We start from the raw sequence: 12713 nt of genomic DNA, 5'->3' as shown, positions 1-12713 counted from the left end.
CTAAAGCACTGAGTGTCTTATCGAGTCCCTTAGTGTCTTAAAAGAAAAATAAAGTGGAAAAGGGGTGCAGATGTAGCTCAGTGCAGAGGCCCTGCATCCAATCCCTGGCACCAAAAAAGAAATAAAGAGCGAGTACCCGGATTACGTGAGGTAAGCAGCGGAGCCTGGGTCTGAGGTCTTCTTGTTTCCGCCACTGTTCAGGGCTGAGGTAAGCTGTATTGTGAGGTACATGCATGTGCCCAGCTGGCTTTCATGCCCAGTGTACTAATGTGGGCCCTGGTCTTCCTGTACCAGTAACAGCTTCTGCATCTGAACATAGAGGAAACTGCTAGTAAGAGCAGGGCTTGGGGTCACTCAGTAGAAGCGGACGCTCTGCCTCTCCTTAGAGAATATGTGACATGAACTGTCCCTGTCCAAGCGATGGCTGGGAGAAGCCCTGGACTCACTGGGGCCTGGGCACCATGACGCTTTGTACCCTATATAGCCCAAGGCTGTGCTGTGCCCTTTGGTTTGTTTTATGCTGTCTTGAACTATCTGGCAAGTTCTTCCTTTGCTTTTCATGTGGAAATGGCCTCGAGGGAACAGAAAACCCACAGATTCCTTTGGAGGTCTCTCCTCCCTTTCCTATTACACTGGAATGTAGGCGTGAAAGGGTTGCAGCTCCACTGAGCTCTGAGCTGCCCACTCTGGCTCTGTGTGAGTCTCTGCCGCTCCTGGCTGTGTTCACGAATGAACAATGCAGTCAGGACTGGGCTCACACACTCGCCTGAGCATTGACAAACCTAGCCAACCCGGGATCTGTTGGGAGCGGAAGCGCTTCTATCTCACACTTACCCCATCCCCATCTCCTCTGCTGTTTCACGCCTCCACCTTTCTCCAAAGACTAACAGCAAAAACATGCGCTGCCTTCTCCCCTCTGACCCCTTCCACCCAAGCCAGGGCTGTGTGCGTTTCAGAGGTGAAACACCCCTCCTCACATGGAGCCAATGCACACTTCTGAATAAATATGCTGTGCAGGAGCCTTGGGATGGTCTCACACAGCCCTCGCCTTGTGAAATGACACACTGCACCTTTTCCTTTCCAGCCAAGCCCGGCAGGCTCCGTCTCAGCACCAAATAAGGAGCAGGCGCTCAGGCCAACTCTCACACGCCCAGGCTTCCTTCCACTTCACCCCACCCTCCTGAGTGGTTTTTTTTTTTATTAGAAAACACTTGAAACTTATCATGCGCAGCAGATGGGAGTAGAAAATGCAACTCGAAGACAGTTATATAAATATATCCTTGATGTCTGTTTTGCTTTTCAATTTGCATCGAGAAGTACAAAGGTAGCCGGGTGCGCCAGCCCGCCCGCCTGTGTCTCCTGATATCCTTTCCAGATGTCGGCTAGACTTCGTGGAGCCGGGCTTACAGCGCTGGGGCTGCAGCTGCCTCCTCCCACTCCAGGTGGGACGTTTCACGCTGTGTCTCCCGCGTGCTCCCTGGCGTCGTCCAAAGGTACCAACTCCCACCGCCTCTGCTGACCTCAATTTACCTTCCCCGAATCCCTCACTGCTGTCCAGGGGCCTGGAGACAGGACTACAGCCGTGCTCCTGGTGATTGCTTTGCTGGTCTGAAAGAAGGAAATGTAGAGAAGCAAACACAAAAACAGGAAAAGAAAAAAAAAGAAAAAAAAGAAAAGAAAAAGGAAGACAAGAACCCAGTGTTTGCAGAGTGCCCTCCTCGTAATGCCTCTCCATTCGAGCTCCCCATGAGGAGGGGACCGGATGACCCCGGAGGTCTGCCAAAGCGCTAATGGTGGCTGTCTGTTTGCACACGCTTGTAAAGGATTTTACACGGTAATACGTTAACTTCCTGATTAAACATTACTGTGCACAGAGGAATAGCATAAATCTCACAGGTGCCAAGTGTATTTATCTAAAAGTCCTGTCCTGTCTAGTGCCAGTAAACAAATGACAGGGACATTTATTACCATCTAGGGGACCCCAGAGGAATGCTGTTAATCCTTTGTGGCCTGTGTTTTCACCAGAGAGGTGGCTGTGTCTCTGAGGAGAGCCTAAAATGTGCCTCTCAGCCCAGGGAGGTCTCTTTCTGTTCGGCTTTTAGGGCTATGTGCAAAAATCTTGATTGGTACCAGGTATGGTGGCACATGCCTCTAATCCCAGCACATGGAAGGCTGAGGCAGGATTGCCATGAGCTCAAGGTCAGCCGAGACTACATAAAGAAATTCTGACTCAAAAAACCAAATTAAACAATAAAAACACTTGGGTGAAAGATTTTCAGGCAAAACCAAAATTGTCCCTAAGGGCAATTCAGAACATGGAAGAATGTCAAGGACCAACAGACTCTTGGAAAGTCACAGATCTGTAGGATTTCTGTGATTGGCAAAGTTTTAAAGACAGAAATGTCTGGGAAATTTCTAGGAATGATGAATCCTCAGGGTCAATTTCTCGTTGGTGTCTTTCATAAATGAAGTAAGCTCGGCATTATTAGCATGAGTGGGCTTGTTTTTTGTGTCAGCAACAGAAGACAACCCAGGGGCATTATCTTGCCTTTCTCTCTGCTTCCTCATGATGGAAAATAGCTGTCTTTGGAGAGAGCTCTGCACTGTGAATTCTGTGTGTGCATGCGTGTGTGTGTGTGTGTGTGTGTGTGTGTGTGTGTGTGTGCATGCAGAAACCCACAAAAGTACGGATGGATAACAGGGACAAAAATCAAGTCTTTGTTCATGCTTGCTTTGCTTCTTTGAAGTTTGAGTTCTCAATGTCACATGTCCATGATCTTGGAACGCATGCTGGTCCCTTGAGGGCTTGCTGGGGTGAGCTGGGTGCCCTTGGGTGCACTATTTCATTAACTGAAGTTTTAATAAACTGTATATGAAAAAATAGGGTCACCTCGATGTTTAAATAAATGGGTACCTTGGCAGGGGAGGATCTAGAGCTAGATGTGTCCTTCACACATTTCAGCATTGTAGTGCTCAGCAGAGGGGCTCTGTCTGTCTTTGATGGGGAAAGGAAAGTACCGTGTCCTAGGCTGCCCTCACCTGCATTTAGATTTATTTCCAAGTGCCGGTTTGAGGCTGAGCATTCTGGGCAGGTGTGTGGGCAGGTGTTTTGCACATTGTGGGAACAGAGCACGGAGAAGGTCAGAGGTCCCCCAGGGGGGCTGTATACTTAAAGGAGAGACACGCTGTGGACAAGAAGCTTGTACCCTCTGGCAGGCTTCTTTTGGGACTCTAGCCGCCTTGGCATGAGAGGTGGTGGTGAGGAGGATGGCTGAGGCTATCACCCTGTGTTCACAAGGAGACACTGGGTCCTCAGCTGCAGAAACAAGCTACACCACAGCCCAGCAAGGAACGATTCTGCCTTTTCCTGTGTGTTTACCTCGTTCCCAGCTCTGGTGAACACCTGCCATCCCTCCTGGAATTCCTGGGTGCTCCCTGTCTTTGTTCCTGCTGCCTGTTCTGCCCAAATCTGCTTCCTTCCTTTCTCTAGAAGGTCTGATGTTACTTCCCCTGGGGTTTCAGCTCAGCATCAACCTAAGTTCTCCTACATCCTGGGTTAGGATTGTCACCCTTGCCCTTTGCCCCTGGCCCATCGTTCTCTGGTTTGTTTCCTGTTATGTAGTGGTTTTGGAGTTCTGCTGTTTCAGTAGTCATCCAGGGCAGCCAGAAGAGCTCCCAGGGTGGAAGGAGAAGGAGAGAAGGGTGCTCCTGCCCTTTCTTGGTGATTTCCTACCTTGCCTCCAGGGCTCCTCCCTGCAACTTGGCATGAGACATGAGGGTACCACATTTTGCGTGAAGAAACAAAGTTAAAGAGATTTATTCACCTGTTTAAAATCATGCAAAACAGTGTTACAATGGAAACAAGATAAACCCAGGTGTTTTTGATTCTACAGTCATAGATCTGACCAGCTCTGTGGGAAAAAGTCAGAGCAAGGACTGCAGAGAGCAGCTGGCCAGCGGCTAGAGATGTTGGCTGAGCAGGTGGCCCCAGCGTGTGACTCCCACCTGGGACTGCACATTGGTTACAGCTGGCCATAGCTTTCGGCCAGCCGGCTTCTCACTGGGATGGGACTAAGCAAGTAGCTGTGTGTAGGAGGAGAGACAGAGTGGACAACACTTTTCCCAGTGTTCCACATAGCAAAGGCACACAGCAGGGGACTGAAATGTGATGTAGCGCCCTAGGGAACAGCTTGTTATTTGGCCTCTGTGCTAAGATGGCTGAGGAAATGCTTCTGTGGTAACAAGATTACCCTGGACTTCTCAGGGGAGAAGTGCGAGATGACTAAGAGTGATTCAAAGACATCTTTCACATAAGCTGATTCCACTTGGACCAGCCTGGCAACGGGTTGCCAGGGAAGGACATTGTACAGCAGAGAGGGATACAAGCAGCCTTTGGACGAACCATTTTAAAGGGCTGTCAACAAAACAACAACGAAGTACACAATGTAACAGTATACAAGCCACAGAGGCCAAGGGTAGCTTGTGAAGCTTAATGCTTCCCACCCAGCTCTTCCCGGGGAATGCTTGCCCGCATCTGCACTGAGGTATGAAGGACTCTGTGGTTAGCTTGGGAGGTGCTGGGAGAGTGGAATTAAGTGAAGAGCTTTATGTCAGGGTGCAGAGCAGCATTGAAACCCCCCACAGTTTTTGATCCTTTCTCCACCAACCACCTTGAGGACAAGAAGCCCAAACCTACACTGTGAGAAATACTGACCTGATAGAATCTCAGAGAGGGACCAGATAGATCAGTGTCACCAGAGGCTTGAGAGGCTCAGAGAGGACAGGAGGAGTTAGTTCCTGTGTTCTAAATCCAAGAGGGACCCTAGAGTCTGCAACAATTTATGATATATTCCAAAAGAGCTAAAAGGAAGAGCTCACAGGTTCCAAAACATAAAAATGATTAACATCAGAGAAGATGGAAGTGCTGATTATCTGATTCGAGCGTTACATGTTGCATGAAGGTGTCAATTTCTCACATTGCACCTCATAACTGTATATAGATATTATATTGTGGTTTAAAAAGCTAAAGAATTTATTAGAAAGGGATCTTCTCCCAGCGAGTTTCCAAAACAGAATTAGAGGCAGGAGCCATGATTTATGCAAATGCCAAGGCAGGTGGAATAGATTGGGACAGCACAGAGGCATCCTCATTTGTCTTGAATCATTTCTGTTTCCTACCCAGCCTTTTAATTTTGCACAGGGGTGGCAATGTCAAAAGGGGGACATTATATTAACTCTAGCAAGTGTCATGGAAATGTCGCCTTCCCCGCATCTATGCCTCGGGTTCATCCTGGGACACGAGCTGTTTGTGCAAATGAAATTCTTACCAGACCAGAGCAGAAGTCAAGCCAAGTTGAACTGTTTGTTAAGATCAAAGCCTCCAATGAGCTTCAATTAATTATTTGGTGAGAAACCCTTGAAAGGCCGGATCTGGCCAAGGTAGATGAAGGTCAGCCATACCAGCACTGGGATTGTCAGAGACTCAACTTGTGTGTATTTTGCTGATACAGATGTTTCTAGATGCCTGTCCTGGGCTGGATCTTCTCAGTGGTGTAGGATGCTCGTTCCAGTGGAGAAAGGCTTTTGCCTGAGAAGCTGGTTAATTCAGGGTGCTGGTAACTGTTTATTAGTCCTGAATATTCTTTGCAGGAAAATATAACAGATCTAACTGGACTTTGATGAGCCCATCAACAAACAGAGAAAACAGACATCTAGCATCTAATTGCAGGCCCAGCTGGCTGATTCCTGGGGCAGGAGTGGACACATCCTGTCCCTATCCTTTAGGGCTCCACATAAGAGGCACACTGGGATCGAATGTCATGGCATCATGTGGTGTTGGGAAGAGATAGTAAAGGTCGCTGTGAGCTCAGAAGGCCTACAGTGCTACCTCTGCAGCTCAGGGTGAAAAAAGGCACAGCTGGAGAGCACTGATAACGAGGGCTAAGAAGCTTGCAAGACTGCGAAGGAGGAAGAGCATTCAAGCACTGGCATCAAAAGAGGAAGGTGCAGGGAGGCGCCCAGGGCTGGGGGCTGGAGAAGGATCCTGGAGGCCACACCGATGTGGTTTTTCTATATGCTGCTGTAAAATGTTGGGGGCATTTCGAAGATTAAAAATGCATGAATGAGGTCCCAGAACCTTATTCTGTGTGTCCAGCTAATATGCATGTCCATAGTCAGACTCTGCAAGAAGTCACAGACCAAGATGGTGCTGAACTTTATGTGTGTGTGTGTGTGTGTGGGTGTGAGGCAGACAGAAAACAGAGAATCTCAATATTCACTATTTTCAGCATTCTCCACATCGTGGTGATGAAGTCAGCTATTCCCTTAAAAATTAAGAATGTGCATTTGCAAAATAACACAGATAAAGACTTGCCGATGAGATGAATGCTCGGTTCTTCCAAAGCATGCTGAGCCTTTGGGATTCCTGGGCTGAAGCCTCCATCTTGGAGTAAGAAGTGCAGAGTGGTTTCAGCTGACCCTGTGCTGTTTCCTCTTCATCAAAGTTATGTATGAGCAAAACTTATGGTGAGTGTTTGGGCTTTATAAATAGTACAGTAAGAGACCCATTGCTAAGAGCTTTCACAGTCACTTACACTTTGCTAATAAGCCCAAGAGGTCCAGTCCAGGGCTGGCAAGTAAAGTGAAGGAGGACTCAATGCCACACTTTGAATCGACAGAAAGCGCTGTAAATTCACAGTATCCAGGCAGCCACAGAGAGACCTGCAGGAAAGAGGACTGCAGAACTGCTTCAGAAAGCGGCAAGAGTAATGGGATAAGTGCGTGCAAAGTGTGTGTGTGGGAGTGTGGGGTGAATGGCATGGCATCTTTTCCTGTAATAAATTTGTTTAAAAAGAGTCACACCACCATACTACTTTTTGATCACACCTTATACTTTTTGTTTTTCCAAACCTGCTCAGCTCTTTAAAGCATGGTCATTGAAATGAGTTTGACTCCAGTGGTTTGCAAGAGTCTTATGAGGGAGTGGGTGGGCAGGAGTGACCCCACAGGGCCCAGGACACTACATGGCTCTGATTTCTGTGGGCTGGGCCTTCCACGAGCTATATTGCCTGGGGGACGTCTCTCTGCTCATGTTAGTGCCATGATCTTAAAAATCAGTGAGAAGCTGGAAATAATTGAATCTTCCCCTTTAGCTTACAAATAAGGACAGGGAGGTCTATCTGGTGCAGGAGACTAAGAAACATCTCAGTTCAGGTAAGGGCAATGCTGAGAGCTTAGAAGTGGGTCTCAGAGGTAGAGGAACTGGAACATGGAATCCTCCTGCCTCAGTCTCCCAGAGCACTGGGGTTGCAGGTGTGCCTGTTTCCTAGTTTTCCCCTGTGCCTGGCTTCATGGTTTGCAGTGGGGGTTGAGTAAGATTGGCCCAGAATCAGTAGGAGAAAAGCAGTAACGGCAGGCGCTGGATGGTGAGAAGCTCCAGGCCTGCTGGAAGGGGCCTCAGAGAGAACAGACCTGGTGATGCAGCCTGTGTCCCATCTGGGAAGCATCCCGATGAAAGTGCTTCAGGACAACCCTAGGGAACCCATGCTGCAGGGTTTGTGGCATGTGACAGATGGCGCCCTGCTCAGGAAACATACTGCGTTTGTATCATTTCCGTCCGGACCTTTCCAGAAGCCTGCTTTAAAAACTGATACTAAACAGGACAACGATCAGATGAAATTCACATGGAAGAGAGCCCTGTGTTGGTTGAGGTCGCAGAGCTTTAGCTGAGCGCTGTGCCCGTGGCCTCTCTGTTGGTGTCACTTAGAAACACCATGTTGTCAGAAGTAGCCTCTGGCCGGTTGGCGCAGTGCCCAGATGGCCTGTTAGGGAAGATAATTTGCAATGGAAAAAAAGCCTAAAATCTGTTTCAGCAATTTTTTCTTGCATCTTTATTTACTTTTTTCATACATAGGGCGATGTCTTAGAAGAGCAATGGTAGACATGATTGCTATTTTTTTTTTTGTTAGATGGAAGTTTAAGTGAGATAATACCCAGCATCTGTGAACATATTTCATAAACCATGGAGTCACTTTCCATGTATAAATGGTCAAGATGAGCATGGGGAGGATACAGAAGTCTGGAGAGAAAATGATAAAACTTGGTAATTAGAAAAAGATGCATTCTGGAAATTTCTGGCAAATGCAGATAGGAAAAGGGACCCAAAAGGCCAGTAAGTAATTCTGCCACCTAAGTGCTGAAGAGGTCAGTGGACTCCATGGTATTTTAAAGCCGCATAATAGCTCTTTTTTCTAACAGTTTTCAACTTCAGATAGGACTTTCCCAAAGGTTGTTAAGACGCTTTTAAAAATTTTATTCCTTGTGACTATCATAGTGAAAGGGCCTCTTAAAAAAAACTAAGATATTTTAAGAAAGCCAAAAGCCAAAATACTTAGAGGAAACCCTAAAATGACATCAGTAACAGGGATTTAAGCTTGACTGCTCACAAAACCACCTAGCCCCAGACTCCAAAATTCATCCCAGTGAGAGTATAAATTTTTCTCAAAAGACCTGCTGTTTGAAAGCCTGTTAGATAAGATTAACAGAAGCAGAGGTGCTCCAGGGATGGCAGCTGGACTCTGCAGAGTGGTGGGCTCCCTAGAAGCAGTGAATAGTCCACCTAGATTTGGGGGTTCAGCCAGGAGCACCACAACATCTGCTGCTCTAGTGGGCATGCATGTCTGACAACCTGATGTGTGGGACCAAGGCTTTTCGGGAACCTGTAGCTCCACAAACCTTGTCATTGAATTCTAAGCATGCAATTTGAACATATATTTTATGCAAGCTTAGTCTCTGATCCACACATCAGAATTCTCAGATAATAATGGAATGTTCTAGTTTGGAAGCCCCCAAACTTTTGGGCACCATGGAAAGATTTTGTATGAGATAAATGTTCCATGGGCCAGGGGTTGGCGGGATGATTTGAATGATCTGAAGAAGCCAATAACATATGTCCTTCCCATGGGCTGCTCATAGCACGGTTCACGCTTCTATGAGAATTTAGTGTCTGCACCATTTGATGGAGAGACGCTGTGAATACAGATGAAGCCTCACTCCTGTGGCACCTCTGACTCTGCCTTTTGTTCCTGATAGGCCACAGAACTGTAGCAGGTAGTGGCCAGGGTGTGCGGGACCCTGTCCTAGTTGATTTCCAGGGATCAGCAACTGAAGTCACCTGATCATAAACCCTAACCCCAACACCCTGACCCTCTAAATATGTTCTGGTTTATAAGGGCCAGGGGCACCTGTATTCTTTCAAGATTCTCTTTCTTTATGAAAATATTCACAAAAAGAGAATGGTGTCATTAAAATAGACTGTGAGCTTATGGTTGATCTTTCATGAATATGCACACATACAACACGTAACATGTATGTACATGTGGTTTCCTTTTCCCAGTGGCCACCAATTATCAATCTGTAGTCCCAACCACCTTGATGACTAAAATCAGGGCTTTGATGCAGACTCAAAGCTTCAGTACTTGGGATCCCTGACATCTGAGCCACACAGCCCCTGGAAGCTCTGTGGGATAGAGAAGTGGTTTCCCTTGATCAGTGGAGAATTTGATTTTCAGGAGGAAAACTGTGTTTCCATGTGGTTCAGCTCTGTGGCTGAACTGCTACAGAGCAAAGCCTTCCCACGGCTCTAGATGGAGGTGTTTTCACCTGCACAGACACACACACACAACTCTCACTGCAACCCATACACCCTTTAAGGTGACAAACTGTCATGGCTTAGAGCCTGGCTGTCTTTGCTTCCCTCAGGAAGAAGAAATCTGCCAACTTGGCTTTAATGGTCTCAGCTGTTTTGGAGTGGCAGAGTCACATTGTTAGACTCTTCCTGCAGCTGGCTTAGAAGTTGGATTCATTCAAAACCCAGCTAAACCTGGTCGGCCCCAGTTTTCCTCTCTCTCTCTCTCTCTCTCTCTCTCACTCTCTCTCTCTCTCTCTCTCTCTCTCTCTCTCTCTCTCTCTCTCACACACACACACACACACACACACACACACACAGGATATACTGACCTCTGGCCACGATCAGGGGAGGCGCTAATCCTGGAGGAAACGGTTACTGCTCTGTGCACCTTGAGCTTCCTCTCTGCAGCGTTCTCCTGCCAGATGGAAAGGGGGCCTGCACTGGGAGTGTTCTCCTCCTTACTGAGACAGTCTCACATATGCGGCTACCACAGTTTCTATTTCTGAGAATTCTGTCAGGAACCTTGACAATCAATGAGAACCATAAACACTTACTGCAGCTCATGTTCTAAAGCGCTCCCCAGGAAAGCCATGTCTGGAGGCCATGCAAGGGCTGGGCTCTGCATGTTCTTACCCAGAGAATGGCCCTAGAGCATGAGACCCAGGGGCCACCCTGGTGGCCCCTTTGTTCATCTGTATTCTTTCCAAGTCTCCACTACTGCTGACATTCAGAGTTAGAGCACAGATCTCATCCCCGTGATAAAGGATGTTGGTGGCAGTGAACTCCTTACAGCTAACCTGAGCAAAACACTCGCAGTCACTTCCAACATGGCCAAATCAGGTCATTCTTATTCCAGGAAGAAAATTACCCAAGTTCCCTGAGTCCAAGAACTCAGTTTTCTTTCTTTGCATTCAGCACACTGGAGTGAATTCACGGAGAGTTGAGAAAACAGGAATTCAAGGATAGAAAGCAAACCTTGCACCTCTGGGAGCGATGCTGGGAAAATGAAAAGAAGGGACTCTTGGGAAGAACTGAAAACCTGTTTAGCCTGCCTCATGGGCTCTCTGGAGGTGAGCCCCACAGGCTAGCTTCGCTGTGTGTCACAGCCTTGCTGTCCCCCGCCTCCTGTGGAGGAATGGTTTTGCAGGGAAGTGGAGGTGCAAATCCTTCCAGAGGCCCTGATCGAGTTGAGGCCTGAGCACAGACACAAGAGCCCTGCCGTCCTTGGGCAATGCCAGTGGGGAGGACCGCACAGGGAGCCAGAGCACAAGGTGAGGACAGGCGGTTTGCCTCAGCTTGGTGGCTGTCACCACACCTCCCAGAGCTGGTGCCCGGGATTTGGGGAAAGCTGGAAGTGCTTCTGAGTGGAGTCTGGGAAAATAGGCAGCGGTTCCCCAGGGAAGGGAAGGTGTTCCCGCCACAGGGGCTGGGGACAGGACATAGATCAGGCCCAGCCTGGCCGGGGTGACTCGGGCCAGGGTGATGCTGGCAAGTTTGTTAACAGAGCTACGTGAGGTTTCTCTGCAAATCTCATTCTTGGATTGAAAGCTTAGGTCTGGAGCACAAGCCAGAAGTGCTGGGGAGATGAGAGGCTGAGACAAAGGCCTGCCCTTTGTACTTTTCTTCTTCCTTTTCTACTGAGGGACCGGGGATGGAATCCAGGGACTTCACAGTGAGCTACACCCCAGTCCTTTTTAGTTTTTATTTACCTACTTTCTGCAGCAGAGAAGGTGAGAGGCAGTATTACAGGCCTGCTCAGAAACGGAGAATAAGATGAGAGAGATAGAGAAAAAGAGAGAGACAGAGAGACAGAGGCAGAGAGAGAGACAGAGAGACAACTGGTGTGGTGACACACTCCTATAATCCCAGCACTCTGGAAGGCTGAGGCAGGAGGATTGAAAGTTGGAGCCCAGCCCAGGTAACTAAGCAACTTTGTAACATATAAAATAAAAAAAAGCTGGGCTGTAACTCTGAGGGAAGGCCCTGGATTTGATACTCAGGACCAAAACAAACAGACAAACGCCACAAAAAGGAATGACAGGAAATCTCTCTGTCAGGACAACATCTGCACCTCTAAAATTTTCCAATGACAGACAGGTCTGGGCCAGCTGGGAAGTGGACTATCAAGGCCCGGGCCACTAGGGTGGGCAGTGGACTCTGTGGGGCAAGCACAGGCAACTGGCTCCACCCGCAGGCTATGTCTAGTGACCTCAGGGGGAGGCTGAAACAGTGAAGGACAGGGACCAGGGTCACAGAAGAGGATAGGCTGAATGAATCGGAAGAAGAGGGAACAACACACGAGCAGCAGCCCCACTTCCAATGTCTGAGGCTACAGAAAAGTGGGGAGCCCTTGGTGAAAAAAGAATCAATTTAGCCACAGGTGGTGCCATACACTGGTAATCCCAGCATGTTGGGAAGCCCGAGGCAGGAGGAGGGCAAATTCAAGTCCATCCCAGGCAATTTAGCAACTTCACAACACTCTTCCTGGGACCCTCCAACTTGCAGTCCTCCTGCCTCAGCCTACTGGCATGCTAGGCAGGCCTAAAAAAGAGGGAGCAGCTCATAACACCACTGTATCCTCCAGGGAAGGAGGAGGCTGGGTTTCTCTAGGCTCCATGAAGTCATGAGCCCCAAACATGGAAGGACAGGACTGGAAAACTGTACAGTAACTGCCTCTCACCTCCTCTGCTGCAGGAAACTCAGTAAGGAGCGTACACCCAGCTCCACTCCAATCTTATAAATTCTGCATGGCGCCAAGGCCTCAGACAGAAATTGTGCCAATTTCTTGTTTGTTCTGTGACAGCAAAACCAACCATCGCTCTGGGCACCTTCCCGGGGTGGGGGGTTGGGGGGGGGCAAAGGAGGTTGGGTGCGACCTCATTGCACACAAGCATCCACTTTCCAGATTCTGTAAATCACAACCAGAGCTGGATTTTGGAAGAACAAGGGCACGGCGGTCCCCTCGGTGGGCAGTGGGATGAGACGGAGTCCGGGGCACACCAGAGTTTAGAGCTGTGGATTACAA

General features: G+C 48.3%; 1 long non-coding RNA gene across 1 annotated transcript; it reads right to left on the bottom strand.

Moving 5' to 3' along the window:
* Positions 1–1260: 1260 nt before the first annotated feature.
* Positions 1261–10178, bottom strand: LOC134477241 (uncharacterized). Its single transcript, XR_010049154.1, has 2 exons — positions 10018–10178; positions 1261–1608 (listed from the first exon to the last, which is right to left on the bottom strand). It is a non-coding gene; the product is annotated as an uncharacterized LOC134477241 (long non-coding RNA).
* Between the last annotated feature and the right edge of the window lie 2535 nt (positions 10179–12713).

This window comes from Cavia porcellus, unplaced genomic scaffold (genome assembly GCF_034190915.1).
Source record: "Cavia porcellus strain 051 isolate PalLab524CR breed Dunkin Hartley unplaced genomic scaffold, mCavPor4.1 scaffold_8, whole genome shotgun sequence".
Taxonomy (NCBI): domain Eukaryota; kingdom Metazoa; phylum Chordata; class Mammalia; order Rodentia; family Caviidae; genus Cavia; species Cavia porcellus.
The sequence above is the reverse complement of the archived record's forward strand: the minus strand, read 5'-3'. Positions and strand labels throughout refer to the sequence as shown.